Raw genomic sequence first — 25846 nt, forward strand, 5'->3', positions numbered from 1 at the left:
TCCCTGTCTGCCGATCTCTGATGGGAGTCCAAGATCGTGAATCTGTGCTGCGTTAACTGATAGAGAACCTCTGCATGTATCTCTCCTTGCTCTCTGTTCTGCGTCAGTTTCTTATTTTGCATTGCGTGCTTGGCTGAGTTCTTTGTCCCTTCATTTAACACTTTGGGCTCCAGGACTGACCTTTCTCTCTGTTTTACTTAATTTTTCGGGTCTTTGCTGTGGAGGGACGGCCCGGTGTTTCTGTTTATGGTGCCCTGTTGGCTGGAAGTCTGAAGGTTGTATTTTTACCCCCCAGTACCACATTGCTACTTCAGCCAATGGATCAGGGAGGTATAATCTACTTCAAGGGCTGTTATTTACGGCAGACCTCTCACAAGCAGTCTGGGCTACCCAAGACGATGTGATGAACTTAAGGGAGTTTTGAAGGAATTATAACATCAATGATGCCATCAGAAATATTGCTGATTCTTGGGATGAAGTGATGTAGTCAAATATGAAAGGAGTGTGGATCAAATTGTGCCTCCAATTTGTGCACGCTTTTCAGGGGTTTACAGCTGATGACATTGTGAAGCCAGGCAAACTGTGGTTGATATTGGTAATCAACTACAGTTAGACATCAGTGAAAATGATGTCATAGAGTTCCCTGACTCCCATGCCAAAGAACTAACCAAGGAAGACCTTGTGGAACTAGAGCGGCAGAAGATAGCATTTGAGGAAGACAACCATGGCCTAAAAACTCAAGAACTGAAAAAATTTTTGACTAAAGAGTTAGCTGAAGCTTTTCCTCTCATTGAAGCAGGGATGGCAAAGTTCGAGGACCAAGATCTTAATACTGAGAGGCTCACCAAACTTTACAGTTATTGAGGGCCTCAGCTGCTAAAAGGCCATTTATTATGAGAAAAAGAAAAGCTCTGTACAAAACTCCCTTGTTGGCTACTTCAAAAAAATTGGCTGTAGTGGTAAACCCTTTTCTGCAGCGGCAGTATCAAACACTGACTCTCTAGCATCAGATCCACCATCTTCAGCATCAGGGCCATCATCTTCAGCAGTAGCCATCTCTCTGTCATCTTCTCCTGCATCACTGTTAATGTTATCATAATGCTACCTCTTGAATGCTCCTTCTGGCGTGCAGGACATCGATGGAGTGAAGATAAGTGTTAACCTTTAATCATGATCTTTTTTTTTTCTATCTAAACTGTTTCAAGAATGGTTTCTTTAATCTTTACTTACAGTACTCTATACCTACACATACACAGATTCTCTGTCTTCAGTATAGTACCGTATGTAGTTACTTTTATTATTACCGTATTATTGTTATGTGTAAGATGTTTTAGTGTATTTGGAAGTGTTTCTTAAGTGTTTAATATGCATAAACCAAAAAAACCACACCCTATAGGACAGAGCAGAACTGCATAGGGTTTCCAAGGAGCGCCTGGTGGATTTGAACAGCTGACCTTTTGGTTAGCAGCTGTGGCTCTTAACCACTACGCAGCAGGGTTTCCTTTATATGCATTGAGAGGTAAAGTGTATGTTATATACTAAGACAAATATTTGACTGACGCTAAGTAAGAACTGTATGTATATATTCCAACTTACCTACAAATTTTACTTAAAGACAGACTTAGGAATGGATCCCGTTTATAGCAGGGCACTGCCTGTACTAGATATGTTCTTTCTCCTCTAGTACAAATATAAGCTTTTAGCCTCAGTTTTCACCCACAGTTGACTTTGTATTATCCCTTTTGCATTTTGCCTTCTTATTGTTTATACTTCATTAGATTTTCTTCAGTCCCACTCTTCTTCTTAAAATAACAGACAACGAAATTATTGCTTCTGTGATTTCCTCCCCGTTCCATAATGCTTATCAATTGTGGTGGTATAAAATACTCTGTGGGATCAAGAGAACGAAGACAGGATATCAACCTCTGTTTCATCTTCTGTCTCTTGAGAATACTTTAGCTGTCTAAGTGGCCTGTCACTTGACCTTTGTTGGTCCTGCATGGAAATGATCAGTGCTATGTAACATCTGTAGACAGTTAATTATCAGTTCACACAAACATGCATTTTGGGATCATATGTTTTTTGTTTTATCCTAAACAGAAGTAAAAGTTCAGAACATTTTTCTACATTCAATTTTACTTCTGGATATTTGGAATAATTTGTTACCCACATCTTTTGGTTTTTGATGGAACTCTAGGCCTGAGAACACTGTGAACATTTCAGTATTCTACTCTTTTTCTAAAGTGCCCTAGAAGCTAGATTGTTGGGACTTTCCTTATGTGAAACAAAATGCTGATGTTGTTTTTCTAAATACAATCATATTTTTAAAATTAAAATGAATTGCATTCCCAAGACCAGAAATTTTTAAAACGTTTGCCTTGAGTGTTTGTTTCTATTTTTAATTTTATGGAGACTAAATTTTTTATTACAAAATAAAATATGCTCATTTTAGAGAACTTGGAAAATACTCAAAGGTACAAAGAAAAAATATACATCATCAGTGATCTGATCATTCAGAAAAAGAATGTTAATATTTTAATAGATTTCCTCCTTAAAAAAAAACAGCACACGTGTATGCACATTAGCATGTAGTTATGTGTACCCAGCGCACCCGGTGATGTGTGTATCCATAGATAACATATTATTTAGTTTTCCTTGGTTTTGATTTTTATTAAGAAGATAAAAAAATATTTAATTGTTACATTTAGTCATCTGGGGCTTGCGTTTTATACTCAGCATTATGCTGCTACAAATCATCCATGTGTTCATAGCTCATCCGTTTTCATTGCTCTAGGCAAATAATCATAGTACAATGTAATTATCCCCTCAAATGAAGGTAGACATTTGTGTTGTTTCTGGGCACAGGTTCGGAAATGACAGAGAGTAATACAGGTTTGATGACCTGAAGTTTTTTTGATATGGCTTGGTGTATAAAATTACATATATAATGGTTATACATATTCTGTTATAATTGTGCATAGTCACTTTTTGCCTTATTTATCTTGAAGCTTTGGTATTCATAAATTTAGAATTTTAATATCCTGGTAAATTGAATCTCCTATAATGCCTTTGTTTGATATTTTGTGTGACATTTAAAGGAAATACTAGCACTCTTTTGGTTGGTATTTTCATGGTGTATCTTTCTCAACATTTTAATTTTTTCTGAAAATAAGTTTTTAGATGTACTTCTAGTAAATAACATAGTTCGACTTAAAGTAAAATCCAATGTGACTATATTAAAAGCTCAATTTAGTCCATTTACATTTAATATACTACTGATACATTTGAGTTTATATCTGTCATAGTTTGAGCTTTCTATTATTTTTATGGCTCTTCTATGCTTCTTTTTCATCCTCCTCTTCTCTCCTTTTGGACTGATTTTTGTTTTTATCATCCTATCCTCCACTCCTACACACAGTCTTTTAAAAATTATGTACACGATTTCTGTTCTTTTAGTGATTATCCTAGAAATTACAACATATATCCTTAACTTATGAAATTCTGAAGTTAATCAAAACTTTTACTTTCTTCCTGGATAGAGATTTTAAAATGGTCACCTAAATTCCATTTACCCGCCACTTGATTTATGTGTTATTACTGTTCTCTATCTTAATTTTTGTTTTAAATTCTACTAGACATTAATTTAAAACAAAATCGACTTGACAGCACTAGGTTTTTTGGGTAGACGTTATTATTATTTTATACAGTCAATTTTTTAATGTTACTTTACATTTGCCTGCATTTTAGTTCTTTATTTCTTGCTTCTATTCATCTCAGACCTTCCATTTGTGGTCACTTACTTTTTACCTGAAGTACATCCTTTCGAATTTCTGTGGATGAAAGCCTGTCTGTAAATAACATTTTTGTTCCCTTTTGGTTTGATATTTCTTTATTTAACCCTCATTGTTGAAAGTAGGTATTTAATTCTGGGCTTGCAGTTATTCTTTTTTAGTACATTAAATGTGTCATTCCACTGTCTTCTAGCTCCTATTTTGGAAGCTCTAAAGTTAGCTGTCAGTCTAACTGACACTTTGAATGTAATTTTTCTTTTCAAAAAAGTTTTTCTGGATCATGGACTTTTCTTCACATTTTTGGTTTTCAGCACCTTCACTGTGACATGTTTGGAGGTAGATTCCTTTTTATTTATACTATTTGGGATTTGTTGGGTTTCTTGAATCTATGAATCAGTGTCCAATACTATGTTATTTATTTTGTTCTAGTTTCAGCCATTTGGAGTTCTTTAAGGTTGCCCCCTGTGTCCCTTTGATGACCCACATTCTTTTACTTTTGAGCAGTTCCTTACTTTCTGGTATTACAAGATACTCCAAGTTCATCTTTTGTTTTCCTGTCCCAGCCCTAGAATCAGTCGTTTCTCCAAGGAGCCCTGTCTTAGTCATCTAGTGCTGCTATAACAGAAATACCGCAAGTGGATGGCCCTAACGAAGAGAAATTAATTCTTCTCACAGTCTAGTGGATTACAAATCCAAATTCAGGGTGTCAGCTCCAGGGGAAGGCTTTCTCTCTCTGTTGGCTCTGGATGAAGTTCTTCTCATCAACCTTCCCCTGGGCTAGGAGCTTCTCTGTGCAGGAACCCCAGGTCTAAAGGACGTGCTCTGCTTCCGGTGCTTCTTTCTTGATGGTATGAGGTCCCAAACTCTGCTTGCTTCCTTTTCCTTTTATCTCTTCAGGGATAAAAGGTGGTCCAGGCCACATCCCAGGGCAACACCCTTTACACTGGATCAGGAAGGTGACCTGAGTAAGGGTGTTGTTACACAACCCTGCCCTAATTGTCTTAACATAAAATTACAGTCACAAAATGGAGAACATCCACACAATACTGGGAATCATGGCCTAACCAAGTTGACACATTTGGGGCGGGGGGCACAGTTCAATCCCTGGCATTCTACCCTTTGGCCCCCCCAAAAAATCACATCATTGCAACAGGCAAAACATATTCACCCGAGAATATTATAGCAAAAGTCTTAACTCCAAGTTCAAAATCCAAAAATTCTTCTTCATCTGTGAAATCTAGAATACAAGTTATCTGCTTCTAAGGATGTAATGGCAGAACAGGCACAAGCTAGACATTTCCATTACAAATGGGAGAAACTGGAAGGAAAGAAGGCATAAAAGGCACTAAGCAAGTCAGCAGAACACATTACATTAGCCCTCAAAGCTTTCAAAATAATCCCCTATTTTCTGAGACAATTTACACAATGGCCCTGCCCTCCAGACTCTAGGTATTGGCCACACTGTCCAGATTCTGAGTGGAGGCCCCTCAGCCCTGGACTTCAATTCTTCCTCCTAGGCCCGCTGGGACAGCAACTCTGTTCCCTCTGCATTAGGCCCACCGTTCTCAACCATCTGAGTGGCAACCCCATCCTTAGAAACACCAAAGGCCATGGCTCTACTCTTTGAAACCCCTGAGGTCATAGCCATACTTTTTTTTTTTTTTAATTTTTATTGTGCTTTAAGTAAAAGTTTACAAATCAAGTCAGTCTGTCATACAAAAATTTATATACATCTTGCTATATACTCCTAATTAAAATTATGGAACACTTCATGAATTTGCATGTCATCCTGACACAGGGGCCATGCTAATCTTCTCTGTATCATTCCAATTTTAGTCTATGTGCTGCCAAAGCAAGCACACGGCCATACCTTTTGAGGCTGAGGCAGCTCAGCTTCTTGTGTTCCTCGTCTCTTCAGCTTCTGCTTCATGGTTTCTTGGCCTCTCGGCTCCTAGGGCTTCTCGCGCATATCTGCCCTGTTGGGGCAAGTGTTCCAAAGCTCTGGAGCTCTACCGATAAGTGCCTAGAGGCACTCCACTCCACCAGGAAGCCTCCTGCACACAGACACTCAGCTCTCTGGCTCTGTGGGTGGGCAAGCCTACCTCCACCAGTAAATGCTGGAAGGCACCTCACTCTGCCAGGAAGCCTCGTGCACACAGGCTCTCGACTCTCTTGCTCTGTGGGCTGGCTCCAGTGCCTTGTTGCGCTGGTCTCCGGGCTCTGCTCCTGCTGGTTCTCTGCTCTTGCTGCTTCTCTGCTGCTGCATGTTCTCTGTTGCGCTGGTCCTCTGCCGCTGTCGCAACTCTATCCAACCAGTTTCAAAACTGCTTCCACATTTTAGGTATCTGTTAGAGCAGCACCCTACTCTCTTGGTGCCAAATTTTGTCTTAGTCATTTAGTGCTGCTATAACAGAAATACCACAAGTGGATGGCTTTAACAAAGGGAAATTTCATTCTTCTCAAAGTCTAGTAGGTTACAAGTCCAAATTCAGGGTGTCAGCTCCAGGGGAAGGCTTTCTCTCTCTGTTGGTTCTGGATGAAGGTCTTTCTCGTCAGTCTTCCCCTGGACTAGGTAGGATCTTCTCTGTGTAGGAACCCCAGGTCTAAAGGCATGTTCTGCTCCTGGTGCTTCTTTCTTGGTGGTATGAGGTCCTAGACTCTCTGCTTGCTTCCTTTTCCTTCTTGAGAGATAAAAGGTGGTGTAGACCACACCCCAGGGAAACTCCATTTACACTGGATCAGGGAGGTGACCTGAGTAAGGGTGGTGTTACAATCCCCCCATATTTGGCGGGGAGGGGGAGACATAATTCAATCCATGACAAGCCCTGTTTTTCAATTGGAAATGGTATTTAGAAACCAAATTCTGGGTGCTGGGAGGGCTCATTTCTACTGGGTTTCCATTGTTTCTAGGCCCTGTCAAAGGGCAGAGCTAGGTTATATATAAGTATGTATATGTATGTATGTGTGTACATTTAGTTTTATTATGTTTTAGTGGTTCAACCATTTTTGTTATGAAGTGTACCTCTTTATTTCTGGTAATATGCTTTACCTTCAAATTTATTTTGCCTGATACTAATATAGCCACACTAGCTTTTCTTTTATGACTAGTGTATTATGTATCTTTTCCATCTTTTTATCATTAGCCTTTTTGTGTTCTTATATTTAAAGTGTGTCTCTTATAAAGTATATAGTTTGGTCATCGTTTTGAATCCGTTTTGACAATCTTTTAAGTGGTGATTTTAGCTCATTTATGTTGTCGTAAATCCTGATATAGTTGTGATTAAATCTCTCATCTTATTCCTTGTTTTTATTTGTCATACCTATTTTTTTCTCTCATTTTGTCCAATCTTTCCTATTTTTTTACATATTTGTAGTAGTCATTTTAAAGTTTTTGTCTGCTAATTTGAACATCTAAGTCATCTGTGGGTCTGCTTTTATTACTGTTTGGTCTCCTGATTTTGGACCACATTATGGGTCACATTTTTATGCTTGTTTCCATGTCTTGTGAGTTTTGATTGTTTGCTCTTTGAGCATGGCTTTGGAATCTTAAGTACCATGAAGCTCTAGGCTTCTCTTGTGTCTTGCAGCACTAGCTCTGTCTTCCCACCAGTTGCTTATTCAGCTTTAGACTTGTGGGCAGAGGTGAGGTGGGAATTGGAAGGTGGAAATAAATAGCTTTGTGTTTGGGGCTTCTCTAGATTCTAGTCCCCCACACCAGTCTAAATGTCGTATTAAAAATAGGGCTGGCCATTATTCATAGTACCAAAAAGATGGAAACAACCTACGTGCCCATTAACAAATGAATGAATAAAGAAACTATAGTACATTCACACCGTGGAATAGTATGTGTCTTAGGCTGGGTTCCCTAGAGAAGCAAAACCGGTAAAGTGTATAAATATATATATAAAGAGAGATTTATATCAAGGAAGTGACTCACATGGATTTAGAGGCTGGGACATCCCAAGTCCGTGGGTCAGGATAGAGACTTCCTGACTCACAAAGCTGCAGGGACTGGTGAAACCAAGATCGGCAGGTTGGAGAGCATGGCTGTTGTTCTTAGGCTGTGAAGATCGATGAATCCCAAGATAGGCAGGAAAGACCACAGGTAAGCTGCTAGCTCAAGTCCCAAGAACTGAAGGTTAGACAAACAGGAGCCAGCTGCAGGATCCAGAACAAGCAAAAGCCCCCTGAGCCCTGACAGAACATCTACCCACACTCGATTTGGGCCACACACCCAAGGAAACTCCTTTTCAACTGATGGGCTACTCAAAGCAGATCCCATCATGGAGTGATCATATATCAAATCTCAGTAGGGAAGTGATTGCAGCATTGTATGACTGACAAAACACTGAGAATCATGGCCCAGCCAAGTTGACACACGGTCTTAACCAGCACACTGCACAACAACAAAGAACAATGACGTATCTGTGAAACATCTCACAACATGCATGAATCTGGAGGGCATTATGCTGAGTGAAAGAAGTCAATCACATAAGGGCAAGTAGTATGTGAGACCACTATTATAAAAACTCATGAAAAGGTTTACACATGGAAAGAAACAATCCTTGATGGTTGTGAGGGAGGGGATGGGTAGGGAGGGAAAAACACTAACTAGGCAATAGATAAGTAGTAACTTTGGTGAAGGGTAAGACAGTACACAATACTGGGGAAGTCACCACAACTTGACCAAGGCAAGGGCATGGAAGCTACATAGACACATCCAAAGTCCCTGAGGGACCGAATTACTGGGCTGAGGGCTGGGGACCATGGTGTGGGGGATGTCTAGCTCAATCAGTATAACAGTTTATAAAGAAAATGTTCTACATTCTACTTTGATGAGTAATATCTGGAGTCTTAAAAGCTTGTGAGCAGCCGTCTAAGATACTCCACTGGTTGCACCCCATCTGGAGCAAGGGAGAATGAAGAAAAACCAAAGACACAAGGGAAAGATTAGTCCAACGAACTAATGGACCACAAATACCACAGCCTGTACCAGACTGGGAAACCCTGGTGGTACAGTTGTTAAGAGCTACGGCTGCTAACTAAAAGGTCGGCAGTTCGAATCCACCAGGCGGTTCTTGGAAACCCTATGGGGGCAGTTCTACTCTGTCCTGTAGGGTCGCTATGAGTCAAAATTGACTCAAAGGCACTGGGTTTGGTTTTTTGGTTTGGTACCAGACTGAGTCCAGCACAACTAGATGGCGCCCAGCTACCACCATTAACTGCTCTGACAGGGATCACAATAGAGTGTCCCTAACAGAGCTGGAGAAGAATGTAGAACAAAACTCTAACTTACAAAAAAAGACCAGTCGTACTGGTCTGACAGAAACTGGAGAAACCCTGAGAGTATGGCCACTGGGTGCCCTTTTAGCTCAATAACGAAGTCATTCCTGAGGTTCACCATACAGCCAAAGATTAGACAGGCCCATAAAACATACTGTGTTGCTGTTAGGTCGATTCTGACTCATAGCTACCCTATAGGACAGAGTAGAACTGCCCTGTATGGTTTCCGAGGAGCATCTAGTGGATTCGAACTGCCAACCTTTTGGTTATCAGCTGTAGCTCTTAACCACTACACCACCAGGGTTTCCCCATAAAACATGAGGAAACCAAATGGGCATACCAGCCCAGGGGTAAGGACGAGAAGGCAGGAGGGGACAGGAAAGCTGGTAGTGGGGAACCTAGGCTCGAGAAGGGGAGAATGTTGACATATCAGGGGGTTGGCAACTGATGTGACAAAACAGTATGTGTATTGTTTAATGAGAAAATAATTTTCTCTTTAAACCTTCATCTAAAGCACAATTTAAAAAAAAGAAGAAGAAGAAATTGGGCTAGTTTCTCCTTGTTCCAGCAAAGTTCTTCTATCTATAGTAGGCTTATTCTTCTTCATCTGTATCCCAGACTTGACAAATGCCCCTAGTGATGATAGTGATGCCAACTCTGCTAACTTAGGAAGTGGTCATCTCTTTCTGATACTTTGTTCTTTTAGACCCTTCTTTCCATCCACATCTCTTCTATGTTTTTAGGGGTAAATGTGTGTGTGTGCACATGTGCACGTGTGTGCATGTATGTGTATTTACTTTTTGGTGTTTTTTTTTCATTGTTATTGGTATGGTGAGAGAAATGGTCTTTTTTTGGCCTTTTATGGCATAACTGAAATTGGAACTCCTTTTTCCTTTTCTGAATTTAGTTTTTTAACATATATTTCAGCTTTGACATTTATTTTGAAAACATTAATGTGGAGAGAAAGTAGCCCCAACTTTTTTGGCTACTGCGTATATGTGTGTGTGCAATAAAATAATTGTAAAAAATCTTTGATTTTATGTGACTTTCAGGGTGAAGGGGTCGAGGGTGGGTTTAGTAGGAAGAATTATTCTACTGATGATCATTAAAACTGAGGAATACAAAAGTCTTTTAGTTCATAAACTACTCTTAATGATCAGTGATTTTTAACCCTTTATAAGAAGGCAATTTTGGAATTTACCTATTTTTAGTATTTAGAAATCTTGCTAAACTTTATTGTTTATCCCATATTCTCTGCTTTTTAAATCTACCTTTCTTTAGTATCTTCTAAGGGTGGCGCAGAGCACCTTATTAACTTCTCATGGCTTTTTCAAGTTCCTTAAAGCTTTGGGCCTTTGTGAGCTAAATATTAAACCTCCATTCTGAGATCCGTAAAGCTCAAGAGTTCAGAAAGAAGATCTTTAGTATCTTACATGCTACGTTCTGTTTTTATTTAGCACTGTGCACTCAAGTCTAAACGGCATTGTTTAGTTTGTTAAATTTGTTATTTTTGATGATTCCTTTTTTCATATTTGCTGAATTTACATAAAGCCATCATTCCTTCAGATAATATTCCATTTTTGACAGTTTTTTCAATATCTTCTTTTTCTCTTTGAATCGAAATTCTTTTCAATTTCGCATCACTTTCATATTTACTGTTTTCATTCCAATATCCAAGCAGTTATGAAAATGTTAGTTCTAGGTGCCTAGCCACCCACTAGAAAGTCTTATTAAAGTTCCATCTGGTTTGTTTGAAACTTGGATGAAGTGTTATGACTTGTCAGCTAGTAGGCAAACTGTCTAGTAGTGTTGTACCTGTATTTTCTAAGGTTGTCACACTAGATACAATATTTGTGTTGGGTTTTTTATTAAAAACTTACATATTCCCTGTCTTCTTCATATGGGCATTTAATTGACCGCATATTTTTCACAAAAATCTTAGGAAGCTTATTTATATATGATTTATATAAATATTAAATTTTCTGAACAAGAATTTTCATGTTATTAACTGTCCAATTACTATATAAATCTAATTAAAAGAGATTTTTCTTGTCTATAGACTAGGGCATGACTGACGTTTTGGACTCTAAAGTATAACATATATTTCACACACATTTACCTAAAGGCTTCAATTAAACATTACACAGTATCTGTAAATATTGTATTATTTCTTGAGAGAGACAATTTCTAAAACTTAGATGATTTAAAAAAATTGAGTAAGTATGGTTGTATCTCCAATACGTTATGAGACACAAGATAGTCCTAATAATTTGGGTAAATACCATGGACTTTTGAGTTAGATTTAGTTGAAACCTAAGCTTCTATGAATCAACTCGATGGCAGCGGGTTTGGTTTTGGTTTTTTTAAGCCTATCTGGGAAAGCATAGTTTTTTGTATCGCAACCTCTGTTTCCTTTCTTTCTTTCTCTTCTTCATATTGCCGCTTCCACCAACCCCATATCTGAATCTAAATCAGTGCTTTTCCCAGAATGGCAGTGTGTTTAAAATATAACAAAGAGAAAACAATTTCACTGAAATAAATTTCTTGTTTTGTTCTGTTATATTGCATTAGCCATGAGGGTAATTTTGTTAAGTTTGGCACTTGGAATATTTGTTAGATTAAATCTAACATTGGGTTAAAAGAATGTGAATGACTGTATTTATATTTCTGGCAAGTGATTATCTTCAAAACTTTATATTAGGCTAATGTCTAATATCTGGCTTTTTATACAGTGAGGATGGGTAGAATGCTTTACTAATATGCAGTAGACTTTTATAGCTAATCCATAAGCCTGTTTAAAGATTTTTGTGTGTATACTGTACACATGTATGTGTGTGTATTTATTAATTAGTGGATCTTAACAGTACCTTGAAATTAAATCAGCTTGGTAAATTAATTGGGCCATTTAAAGACTTTCTTTAAAGAGTTGAAAGCGTGTAGAATATTTGCTTAAAATTATGTAGGATATGTAGACTCATCTAATAAATTGTATTAATACATAATAACAGAATCTGAGAAATCTTTATCAGGCTCTGATTCACTCCACTGATGGCCTGTAGAGGGCATTGCATGTATAGTAAATATAGCTTTGTATTTTCAATTTTCATCTTAAGTTGTTATAATAAAAGGTGAAATAGATTGGGTTGTTATTCACATTCTGTAAATCATAAATATCAAGATTGCTATATTTAGTGATTTTGGGTTGAGGTAAGAGGTACTTATGAAACTATAAAATTAAGTCAGTTACAATGATTTTTTGTTACAATCTCATTTTCTTTAACTGTCTTTTCATCTTTTCTGAGGACAAAATCAACAAAGTAGCCTGAAGAGGTTTTATGAAGATATAAATAAAAGCTTCCCAAGAGTTTTTTGCCTGAAATAGGTTAGCTAATGAAGCAGTCTGTAATATAGTCTAGTCTTTTCCGAGGTGCCACAGAAGAGATCCTTTTCCCTGACCTGACTGACTGACTGACTGACTGACTAAATGTAAAGGTTTCTTCTTATTGCAGAAATTTTGTGAACTTAAAATGCAAAGAAAACAGTTTACTTTTATTTTTGACACAAGTTGATATGATATTGTGAGAACTAGTAAAAACTTATAAAATGCTTTTTCTTAGGGGTAAGAGGGTAATTTTATCATCAAGGTATTACTGGGAAGAGACTATTAGATGGCACTGAAAGTTGCAAAGCCCTCCCTGGTTTCTCTTGACAATGTAAACTGATTGACATGCCTCCTCATCCTGGGGCTTTATTTTTTCTCCCTTTAAATTGCAGATTCCTAATTGTAACTTTTATAGATATTTTGCTTTCAGATTTTATGGGATTCTTAAGTGTATAACAGGTACTTGTATTTTTGTATACACACCCTTGAATAATTGAATATATAGGGCAATCACTATTTATGGTATTTAGTTGTCAGCAATAGGGGAACTGAATAAATTAATAAGTGATTTCTGAAGAAATATTTGCACACAAACCAGTCTTTACAGACTTTATTGACTGGGAAGGCTTTTTTTTTTTTTTTTTTGCTGAGAATATTTTAATGATTTCTCTCACTCTTTGCTATAATAGAGTTCCTATTTGGGATTAAATTTAATATAAGTTAGTTTTTTTTTAGTCTGTGTACGATTAGTAAGTTATTGTGTGAAGACAGTGTAATTGTATTGATTAAGGTTAGAACCAATATTATTACTTTATTTGAGGTGTCTTTGAGGGATCTGAAATCACAGAGTACTTACAGGGTTTTTTTTTTTTTTTTTCCATAGTGGGTTTAAGAATGAATGACACTAACTCTCAGGGGAAACTCTCCAGGTATCAGTGAGATTTATTTCACTAACATTGACATTGGATTTTGTGTTATACTTCTTCTTAAGATGGTTAGAGCCACTAAATCATCTGGGGAATCCAGAAGATCAGTGTGACAGAAACTTCCATCAGTATCAAGCGACCATGGAGTAATAAATCTGATTTTTTTTTTTTTCTGGCACAGTTAATAATTGTTCAGAAACAACTGATGGAAAATATAAATGAAAAAGCATTCCAACAAATCAAGATTCCAGCCTTGATATTTAAAATAAAGTACAGGATCAAGGGGGAAAAATGTGGTGGGGCGGTGGGGCGGGGGAAGTCCTTGAAAAGCTGTTAACTTGGGTAAGGGAAATACCAGTATCTCTGTGGTCTTTCAGGAACAAAAAACATCTTTTGCAGAGGGCCAAGTGTTTGAGCCACGCTGTAAAGTGACCTTCATGACTGTGTGGCTTAACTTCAAGTTTTCCTAGGGAGAGTCTGTCAGCATAGCTTCAGTGCTTGACAGTGGGCAGCAGATCACTTACCAGTGGGGAGCAAGGAAATGATGGTTGAGGCAAGGAATGACTGTTATTTCTCACCAGCAGATAGGTACACACCGCTTGCTGACATGATTCAGCAGTTTAAAGTTGAGAGCTGTGAGACTTTGTGAGTCACACATGGGGAGTATAGGACCCAGGAGGGTCAGCTCTATTGGAATACTTCTGGGATTACTCTTTTCCCTTCTGCTTTGAATCATAGGCTGATGTGCCCTTGTAGCTTTTTCTTCTTTTTCTCTTCACTTCTAACCCCACCCCCAAGGTTCCTTGTCTATTTCTAATAGAGCATTCTAGACAGCAGCAGGTAAAAATTTTCAAGGGCTAGAAGGCCAGAGAAAGGGAGGGGAGGGAAGGTGTTTCATCTATCCCATCAGTATTTAAGGGACCTCCATCTTTTAAAACTGACATTATTCTGTTCCGCCCTCACTCCCTAGAAAAAAACAGGCTTCTTGTCTGGATCTTTTCGTTTTAATGATTTCCATGAAAAGGCTTTTACCCAGGCTCTGACATGACTGTCAGAACACACATTTAAATGTGAGGCTGCTTAAAAGGCTATTGATATTCCCTGGTGAAAAAGAAAGTGCTTTAAAAAAAAATCCATCTGTCTATACACAGGTTAACTCTGACTGTTTTCTTTCCCCCTCGTCCTCTTTTTTTTTTGGTCAAAGACTCAGTCTAAAGCCAGACTCTTGGTCCCACCAAATTTGTGTGTCACCATCTCCTAGAAGTTGTCATTTTATAGATTGATGGCTCTGATTAATTTAATCCAGATCCAGGGATATTGGGTGAGGAGGAAGAATACCTAATTTTCATCTAAGGCTGCTGTTCAGCCTCAGCAGTCTGCTCTTTTTGAATCTGGGGCTCATTTGTTTTTGTGTATCTTGGATATGTTAGCAGATGTCATTAATCCGTGTGATAAGATGATGCTTTGTACAAAAGGAATCACATGTCATATTTATAATCAACACATTTTGGCATGAATTTACAAAGTGTTAATGAGAATTAAAGTTCATCTCAGATTACTGTACTATATAGCAAATGGGTTATGAAGTAACAATCAAGTGTTTGATAAAATTTTAAATTAGTTGATAGGCATGTGACTATGGAGCTGTCAACATCTGTTCTATTGGTGAGAGAATGTTCTCTTAACTACTGTGTTCGTTGTTGCTCTATCTTCCTCACATGAAGTATAATGGTTTTATTAAATAGGCAAGAAACTTGGGCAGTAAAATCCATAATAAGAAAAATTACTGTTGCGGAGAATTATATTAATTCCTAGAAAAAGTAGTGTAATTATCCTGATTTTATCCACTATGATTATGCTGCCCAAACTCACCTAGAAATTCATGGCTCCTTACAAATACTTTTATCATCTCTTAAGTTCTGATTACTTTCTCTGAGATAACTGTTCCAAACTTTTCTCGTGTGACTCAATCCACCAAATTTACCTTAATCTTAAACTTTAGCACATGATCTTTTACCTAGGAAAAGGAGATAATTAGATACTTAGAATAGATTTCAGGCATTTGAAATTAACTTTCTCAAATTTCTTTTTTTCCATTTCAAATTTCCTCTGAGGCGTCACCTTTTCTTTCCTACTTCAGTGGAAGAAGTGCCTGGCTTCCTTAATGAGGCTAATAGTTACTTGCCTTCTTGATCGTGCTTGTTTTGATTTTTTTTAAAACACTTATTCATTAGTTATCCCCTCTCTTTTCTAAATTTTAGCCTCTTAATTGGCTGTTTTCCTTCTGTCCACAAACTTGATCTTATCCTTTAAAATAATAATACAGTAACAAAAGAATATAAAAGAAAATAAATTCTTCATCTAGCCACACTTCCCTCTTAAAGGAGATTTTAGCTTTCCAGTTCCTTTTAATGTTTTAGTGATACTTTTGATGTTTTAAATTTAAATTCATTATTTATTCAATGCCTACTATATGCTTGGCACAAAGATAAACCAGTTATGACCTCTGTCTTCTAAGGATTTATGTATGTTTCAGTTTGGTGAAGGAGGTTAGGTCCAGTTACACTCTCAAGTGATAAAACCAAAAAAGAAAAAACCAAACCTGTTGCTGTCGAGTTGATTCCGACTTACAGTGACCCTATAGGACAATGTAGAACTGCCCCATAGAGTTTCCAAGGAGCGCCTGGTGGATTTGAACTGCTGACCTTTTGGTTAGCAGTTGTAGCACTTAACCACTGTGCCACCAGGGTTTCCGTATCAAGTGATAATGCTTTATTAGAGAGATACATGCATTCAGTACTCTGGAAGTTTACCCTGGCATTCAGTGTGCCCTCAACCTATCTCTTCATTCTTTCCTCTTGTTGTTGAATATTTGTTGACTCCCACAGTGAAGAGTAAAGAAACAAATGCTCTTATTTCCTTTTTCTTCTGGTGAGTTCTGGTTATAAAATTATTTGTTTTATGTAATATGAAGTTATTCTTTTTGTATATTATGTTTATGTTCTATACATTTTTGATAATTTTAGCAGTTTCATGTTGTCTTATCAATGTGTAATAACTTATTTTGAATTAATTCAACTTTAAAAGAATTGTTGTTTCCTCCTAATCTTTTCAAAGCCATCTTCCCCAGTCATGATTACTTTTTTTGAATCAAGATTATTATTATTATTATTATTTGCTTTCAAACAGATTGTTCAAGAGGGGTTCATAAAATGCAGATTTTCCTCTGGGATAATTTTCTTCAGTATATTATTATATCTTTCTGGTATGTGTTATTTGTAAATACTGTTTTTTTAATTTTAATTAATAGACTTTTTTAGGACAGTCTATAGAAAAATTGAGCAGTTAGTACATAGTACAAAGAGTTCTTATACACTCCATTCCCTCTCAGACCCGATTTCTCCTATTTTTGACACTTTACTTTGGTATGGTACATTGGTTATAGTTAATGAACCAATATTGATACATTATTATTAACTGAAGCCTACCCATTATTCTGTGGGTTTTAACAAATACATAATGTCATATATCTACCATTACAGTATCATACAGAATAGTTTAACCGCCCTCCTCCCCAAATCCCCTGTGCTTCAACCTATTCATCCCTCCTGCAACCCCTAACCCCAACATGTGGAAACCACTGAGCTTTTAACTGCCTCTGTAGTTTTGCCTTTTTAGAAGAACTTGTAGCTAGAAGTATACAGCATGTAGCCTTTTCAGACTGACATCTTTTCATTCAGGAATATGCATTTATTGCTGAATAATGTTTCGTTGTAGGGGTATACCATAGTTTGTTTAAAGGGATCATGGTTTTTTCCAGTTTGGGGCAATTATGAATAAAGCTGCTATACATAGATTTGTGTGCAGGTTTTTGTGTGGACATAGGCTTTCAACCCTTTTGTGTAAATACGTAGGAGTAGCTTTGTTAGATCATATGGTAAGACTGTCTAGCTTTGTGAGAAGCTGCCAAACTGTCTTCCAAAGTGGCTGTACCATTTCGTGTTCTCACCAGCAATAAACGTGAGTTCCTATTGCTCTACATCCTCAGTAGCATCTGATATTGTCAGTGTTTTGGATTTTAGCCATTCTAATAGGTACATGGAAACCCTGGTGGCATAATGGTTGAAAGCTACAGCTGCTAACCAAAGGGTCAGCAGTTTGAATCCGCCAGGTGCTCCTTGGAAACTCTATGGGGCAGTTACTCTGTCCTGTAGGGTCGCTATGAGTCGGAATCGACTCGACGACACTGGGTTTGGTTTGGTTTGTAATAGGTACATAGTGATATCTCATTTTGTGTTAATTTATAGTTTCCTATAGTCCCTACTGACTTGTGATGTTGAACATCTTTTCATATGCTTATTTTCCATCTGTATGTTTTCTTTGGTGAATTGTCTGTTCAGATCTTTTGCCCATTTTTAAATTTGGTTGTTTGTTTTTCTTATTATTGAGCTTTAAGAGTTTCTTTTATATTTTGGATGCGGGTCCTTTATCAGGTATATGATTTGTAAATATTTTCTAATAATCTGTGGCTTGTCTTTTCATTCTTTTAACGATGTCTTTCACAGAGCACAAGTGTGAATTTTAATGAAGCGCAACTTATCTTTTTATTTTAATGGACCATGCTTTTGGTGTTGTATTTAAAAAATCACTGCCAAACCCTAGATTTGAAATCAAGGTCACCTAGATTTCCTCCTATATTTTAGAATTTGTATACTTTTGTGTGTTACATTTAGGTCTGTAATCCATTTTGAGGGTTTTTTTGGTCAAAGATGTAAGCTCTGTGTTTAAATTCATTTTTTTTTTTTTTCACATCTAGTTATTTAGTTGTTCAGAAACTCTGGTGGCGTAGTGATTAAGTGCTACAGCTGCTAACCAAGAGGTCGGCAGTTTGAATACGTCAGGTGCTCCTTGGAAACTCTATTGGGCAGTTCCACTCTGTCATTTAGGGTCACTATGAGTTGGAATTGACTTGATGGCAGTGGGCAGTAGGTGGATTTAGTTGTTCCAGCACTACTTGTTGAAAAGACTGTAGTTTCTGTGATGAATTGCATTGCTCCTTTGCGAAAGATCAGTTGATTATTTTTGTGTGGGTCTATTTCTGGGTTCTTTATTTTGTGTCATTGATCTACTGATTTATTTCTTTAACAAAGCCACATTGTCTTGATAACTGTAGGTGTTGAAGTCCAGTAGTGTCAGTTCTCTGACTTTGTTCTTCTTCAATATCGTGTTGGCTATTCTGGGTCTTTTGTCTTTCCATATAAATTTTAGAATCAGTTTGTATTCCCAGAACAGCTTGCTGGGATTTTGATGAGATTGTACTGAATCTCTAGATTGCTTTGGGTAATGTCTTAGTCATCTAGTGCTACTATAACAGAAATACTACAGATGGATGGCTTTAACAAAGAGAAGTTTAATTTCTCACAGTGAAGTAGGCTAAATGTTTAAATTCAGGGTGTCAGCTCCAGAGGAAGGCTTTTTCTCTCTGTTGGCTCTGGAGGAAGATCCTTCTTGTCAGTCATACCCTGGACTAGGAGCTTCTCTGCACAGGAACTGAAGGTCTAAAGGACGTGCTCTGCTACCAGTGCTTCTTTCTCAGTGGTATGAGATCCCCCTGTCTCTCTGCTCACTTATTTCTTTTATATCTCAAGAGATTGCCTCAAGACACAATCCAATCTTGTAGATTAAGTCCTGCCTCACTCCCATTCTCCCTCATTAATATCATAGAGGCAGGATTTACAACTCGAAGGAAAGTCGTGCAATACTAGGAATCATAAAAAAAAAAAAACATAGCCCAGCCAAATTGATACACACATTTTTGGGGGGGGGGGGGCATAATTCAGTCCATGGCAGGTAATATTGACATCTTAACAATATTGTCTTTCAATCCATGAACATGATGTCTTTCCCTTTATTTAGATAGTCTTTAATTTTTTTCAAGAATATTTTTGTAGTTTGCAGTGTGTAAGTTTTATACCTGTTTGGTTAAATTTATTCATAAATATTTAACTCTTTTTTGATACTATTGTAAAAATAACTGTTTTCTTAATTTTCTTTTCAGATTATTCATTCTCAGTGTATAGAAATATAGCTGACTTTTGTGTATTGATCTTGTACCCTGTAATTTTGCCAAATTCATTTATTTGCTGTAATAGCTTTCTTGTGGATTCTTTGGGATTTTTTTTTATATACAGGTTCATGTCATCTGCTAATAGAGATACTTTAACTTCTTTCTTTCTGATTTGGATGCCTTTCAGATTTTAATTTCATTTTCTTGCCTAATAGCTCTGGCTAGAACTTTCAGTACAATGTTGAATGGCTTTTCTGTATCAGCTGAGATGATCATGGGGTTCTTTTCTTTGTTCTCCTAATGTGGTGTATAACATGGATTGATTTTCTTATGCAGAACCACCCTTGCATTTCTTAGGTAAATTCACTCGGTCATGGTGTGTAATCCTGTTTTAATATACTGTTGGATTCAGTTTGCTAGTATTTTGTTGAGGAATTTGTACGAACTGCAGCAGCCTGAAATTGATCAAATGAGCAATCAAGATGCTTTCATAACTACTGGTGATTGTAATGCAAAAGTTGGCAATGAAGAAGAGATTCCTAGGGTTTTTTTTTTTTTTCTTCCCCTTGTGTGAAACAGGAAGGCTAGAGAGGATTGTTGTTGTTGTGTGCCATCAAGTCAATTCTGACTCATAGTAGCCCTTTATGACGAAGTAGAACTGCCCCATAGGGCTTCCTAGGCTGTAATCCTTACAGGAGATCACTAGGTTTTTTCTCCCATGGAGCCACTGATGGGTTTGAACCACTGACTTTTTGATTAGCAGCAGAATGCTTAACCATTGTGCAACCAGAGTTCCTTTTGAGGGGGCTAACCAAAAAGAAAACCCAAACCCATTGCTGTTGAGTCAGTTCTGACTCATAGGGGACCCTATAGGACAGAGCAGAACTGCCCTGTAGGGTTTCCAAGGAGTGGCTGGTAGATTCGAATTGCTGACCTTGTGGTTAGCAGCCGAACTCTTAACCACTGCGCCACCAGGGCTCCATTAAGTGTGGGGGCTAGAGTTGGCTAATTACCTTTCTCCCAAGTCAGAAAAGGCTCTGTGAAGTAATTTTCCTGAGGGAAGGTCTTTGCTAGGGAGAACAGAATGCTCTGGTTACTTTCTTCTTGTGTGTATTTTGAAATGGTTACTTTTCCCCTCCCCAAACCTGAAACAAGTGTGGATTTTTTTCCCTCAATATTCACCATGAGAACCTGGTGAGACTCTTGGAGCTAAAACTCATGAAAGTGTAGAGTTTCCCCTAAAACTGGGCACCAGGAGTTTTAACTCTCCAGATAGTAGTCCACACTTAGTCTTCCACCATTCATCAATTACAGTTTAACTGTTCAGTTACTGGGCCTGGGGCTTCTGCTTCTCATAAGCTGTGATTCTCTGTGTATGCCTGTCTCTCCAGTTTTGGTGTGAGGGTTTGCCCTCTGATAGATCTAAGAAAAGTTGTTGATTTTCAGTTTTTTCTTCTTGTGAAGATGGGAGTGATGATTTCCAGGCTCTTTATACACGACGGGTTTTTTTTTTTATTTTTTTTGTACATCATAGCAAAAAGTAGAAGTCTGTATTCTCTTGACTTTTTATATTATTTTTTGAAATACATCCTTCTCGTGCTTTCTCTATCCCCTTGTCTTTTGACGTCTGGTATTGCCTGAAGTCCACCTGAGTTTTTGAGCTAGATGTTCCCCGAGACCACGGTCCCCATAGCCTTCAGCCCAGTAATTTGATCCCTCAGGGAGTTTGGATGTGTCTATGGAGCTTTCATGACCTTGACTTGTACGAGTTGTGCTGGCTTCCCTAGTATTGTTTACTGTTTTACCCTTCACCAAAGTTACCACTTATCTATTGTCTATTTAGTGTTTTTCCATCCCCACCCTTCCCCTCCCCTCCATCGTAACCATCAAAGATTGTTTCTTTTTGTGTGTAAGCCTTTCATGAGTTTTTATAGTAGTGGTCTCATACAGTATTTGCCCTTTTGTGATTAACTTATTTCGCTCAGCATAATGCCCTCTGGATTCATCCACGTTGTGAGATACTTAATAGATTTATCATTGTTCTTTATCATTATGTAGTATTCCATTGTGTGTATGTGTCATACGCACTTAGGTTGTTTCCATCTTTTTGCTATTGTGAACAATGCTGCAGTGAACACAGGTGTGCATATGGCTGTTCCTGTGATGGCTTTTATTTCTCTAGGATATAGTTCTAGGAGTGGACTACCTGGATTGTATGGTATTTCTGTTTCTAGCTTTTTAAGGAAATGACATATGGTTTTCCAAATTGATTATACCATTTTGCATTCCCATGAGCAGTGCATAAGAGTTCCAGTCTTCCTGTAGCCTCTCCAACGTTTGTTGTTTTCTGTTTTTTTGATTCCTGCCAGTAGCGTCTGGGGGCCATGACCACCGGGGTCCTTCTAGTCTCAGTCAGACCAGTAAGTCGGGTCTTTTTATGAGAATTTGGGATCTGCATCCCACTGCTCTTCTGCTCCCTCAAGGGTTCTCTGTTGTGTTCCCTGTCAGGGCAGTCATTGGTTGTAGCTGGGCACCATCTAGCTCTTCTGGTGTCAGGCTGATGTAGTCTCTGGTTTATGTGGTCCTTTCTGTCTCTTGGGCTCGTAATCACCATGTGTCCTTGGTGTTCTTCATTCTCCTTTGATCCAGGTGAGTTGAGACCAATTGATGCATCTTAGATGGCTGCTTGCTAGCGTTTAAGACCCCAGACACCTCTCTCCAAGGTGGGATGCAGAATGTTTTGTTAATAGATTTTATTATGCCAGTTGACTTAAATGTCCCCTGAAACCATGGTCCCCGAACCCCCGCCCCTGCTACACTGGCCTTCGAAGCATTCAGTTTATTCCCGAAACTTCTTTGCTTTTCATTTAGTCCAATTGTGCTGACTTCTCCTGTATTGTGTGTTGTCTTTCTCGTCACCTGAAGTAGTTCTTACCTACTATCTAATTAGTGAGTACCCCTCTCCCACCATCCCTCCCTCCTCCTTCTCGTAACCATCAAAGAATATTTTCTTTTCTGTGTAAACTATTTCTTGAGTTCTTGTAACAGTGGTCTTATACAATATTTCCCCTTTTGCACCTGACTAGTTTCATTCAGCATAATGCCTTCCAGATTGTTCCATGTTCTGAAATGTTTCACAGATTCATCACTGTTCTTTATTGATACGTAGTATTCCATTGTGTGAATATACCATAATTTATCCATTCATCCGTTGATGGGCACCTTGGTTGCTTCCATCTTTTTGCTATTGTAAACAGTGCTGCAGTGAACATGGGTGTGCATGTATCTGTTCGTGTAAAGGCTGTAATTCCTCTAGGATACATTCCAAGGAGTGGGATTGCTGGATCGTATCGTAGCTCTATTTCTAGCTTTTTAAGGAAGCACCAAATCGATTTCCAAAGTGGTTGTACCATTTTACATTCCCGCCAGCAGTGTATAAATGTTCCAATCTCTCCACAGCCTCTCCAATATTTGTTGTTTTGTGTTTTTTGGATTAATGCCAGCCTTGTTGGAGTGAGATGGAATCTCCTTGTAGTTTTGATTTGCATTTCTCTACTGGCTAATGATGGTGAACATTTCCTCATGTATCTGTTAGCTACCTGAATGTCTTCTTTAGTGAAGTGTCTATTGGTATCTTTTGCCCATTTTTTAATTGGGTTATTTGTCTTTTTGCAGTTGAGTTTTTGCAGTATCATGTAGATTTTAGAGATCAGGTACTGATCGGAAATGTCATAGCTCAAAATTTTTTCCCAGTCTGTAGGTAATCTCTTTAGTCTTTTGTTGAAGTCTTTGGATGAGCATAGGTGTTTGATTTTTAGGAGCTCCCGGTTATCTAGTTTTTCTTCTGCATTGTTAGTAATGTTTTGTATACTGTTTATGCCATGTATTAGGTCTCCTAACGTTGTCCCTGTTTTTTCTTCCATGATCTTTATCATTTTAGATTTTATATTTAAGCCTTTGATCCATTTTGAGCTCGTTTTTGTGCATGGAGTGAGGTATGGGGTCTTGTTTCATTTTTTTGCTCATGGATATCCAGTTATGCCAGCACCGTTTGTTAAAAAGACTGTCCTTTCCCCATTTAACTGTTTTGGGGCCTTTGTCAAATATCAACTGCTCATATGTGGATGGATTTATGTCTGAATTCTCAATTCTGTTCCATTGGTCTATGTATCTGTTGTTGTACCAGTACCAGGCTGTTTTGACTACTGTGGTGGTACAGTAGGTTTTAAAATCAGGTGGTGTAAGGCCTCCCACTTTGTTGGGAGTTTTTTAAAATTACCTTTTCAATCTCTTCTCTTGTTACGGGTCTCTTCAGATTTTACATTTTTATCTTCTTAAAGTATGTTGGGTCTGTAGTAATGCCCTGTGTTTGAATTTTTTAAATTTGTGTCTAATAATCGCAAATTTGCAACTCTGGTATATCACTTTCCTCAGTTTCTCTCTTGTCTGCTGGTTTATGTTTACAGTGTCTTTTCTCCTTTTGTGCTTGGTTACTTCTGAATGTCTTTTGGGTGTTACAGTTTCCAAGTTCTTTATAGAAGAAATTGAAAGCCTAGGATTATGGTATCATTTTTTGGAGATGGGTCATATTTGCTTCTATCAGACGCGAATAGGCAACATTATTCCAGGATATTTGGTAGGATGGGAACAGTAGTACTGTAATCCAGTTTCAGGGATTAAGGTGATTCCGTTGCTTAACATAAGTCCCTACAAGGGCCAATCTAACCTTGGTTTACCCTTGTCCTAACTTGAAACCCTTCAGGGTTCTAATCCAGACTGAAGGGTATGCAAATATCATTCCTTTGTGATGCAACTTGGTTTTTATTTGTATTTTTTGATCTTTTGGGGTTGTTAAAAGTACCATTTAGCCATTCTGCCACACTTTTTAGTATTGATCAAAACCAAAACCAAACCCTTTGTTGTCGAGTCAATCCCAACTCATAGCAACCGTATGGGACAGATTAGAACTTCCCCATAGAGTTTCCAAGGAGTGCCCAGTGGATTTGAGCTGCCAGCCTTTTGGTTAGCAGCTGTAGCTGTTAACCACTATGCCATCAGGGTTTCCTTATTATTAGCAGATGCCCTTGAAGGAAGAATGGCTACAAATGTTGGTGTTTCTTCCCCATGCCTCTTCCCTTTCCTGGATCCTGGCCTGACAAGCTTTTGCCATTTCGTTAGTTCTCTGATGCCTTTAGCAGACAGCTTTTATGTTTTGTTCGGCTTTTCTTATTCAAATTATCTAGTTTACCTTTGCCAAAAGGGAATATTCCTTTACAATTTCTTATATTAACATCTGTTTTATAAAATTTTTATCATATAATATATGTAAATCATATCTTGGTGTTTAGAAACAACATATTAAGAACATTTTTTCCACGAAATTCTAATTTATATATTATCCCTTCGTATTTATGTTGTAAAATGCCCCATTCTTTTTCTTGATCCATTTGCCTATTAGTAGACATTTAGATTTCTTCTTTATTTGCTACATAAGGATATTTCTAGATTTAAAATTACTTAGAGACCATCCACTTTACATGTATTATTGATGTAAAGTTGGTCATTCTTACTGGACTAGATACCTGCTGTGATAATAAGATTACATTTTATTAGGAGGATGGATAGAATCCTTTAATATCTTGAGAAACACCTGGCTTTTAAGTTAAAACTGGAAACAGAAGCTTGTGTGAGTGTATAGTTTTACACCTAGGAATAAGAAAACATATGTCCATCTGATCTTAGGAAGATTTTATAAGTTTCAAATGGGTCTCTGGCCCTGAGCCATTCTTGCTGTCATTTTTTATTAACTTTGTTCTCTTTTTCTTCTCACAGCAAGTCTGCTTTTTGTAATATTGTTTTTAAGAATATGATTCCATTCAAAGTAATATTGTAAAAATGGTATTTTAAAATTGTATGTCTCAGTCCATTAAAAAGACTCATAAAACATCAAAATAAAAAATGTGGAGTAACTAATCAGAACCACAGAGTTAACCATGGCTCTCTGTTAGCTCTGTTTAATAGTAAATCAGCTTCCAGTGATCATCACAAAACAGCTCTTCATTTGTTTTCCTTTTTGAAATGACCACCACTACCTTCTTTGGTAAAGGTGAGGCATATAAAAACCACATTTGTAGATAAACAGTCCAAATTGGAAATTTAAACTTCCCTGGGGCCAAATTCTGTAGCCCACCACTTGGTTTTTGCTGGAAATTTGAGTCAGTCTTTTTTGTTTGTTTTCATGAACAAGATCATCGTTGTTTTGTTTGGTCTTTCATCGTTGACTGAACTGTAGTTATGCTATTCCTTTTCCTATGGCACTTATTTTTAGGAGTAGGAAGTAGAGATATGCTCTCCTGGTTCTGATACTCTTTTTACCTGTCTAGTGTGGGTCATGAAA

The 25846-nt window shown here is 37.7% G+C and overlaps 1 protein-coding gene and 1 non-coding gene across 7 annotated transcripts in view; one reads left to right on the forward strand and one right to left on the reverse strand.

Moving 5' to 3' along the window:
* EXOC6B (exocyst complex component 6B) overlaps positions 1-25846 on the forward strand; it is a 713117-nt gene that overhangs the window by 268982 nt on the left and 418289 nt on the right. The window lies entirely within an intron of this gene.
* Positions 5545-5651, reverse strand: LOC126061250 (U6 spliceosomal RNA). Its single transcript, XR_007513729.1, has one exon. It is a non-coding gene; the product is annotated as a U6 spliceosomal RNA (small nuclear RNA).

The sequence above is a fragment of the Elephas maximus genome, chromosome 17 (assembly GCF_024166365.1).
Source record: "Elephas maximus indicus isolate mEleMax1 chromosome 17, mEleMax1 primary haplotype, whole genome shotgun sequence".
Taxonomy (NCBI): Eukaryota; Metazoa; Chordata; class Mammalia; order Proboscidea; family Elephantidae; genus Elephas; species Elephas maximus.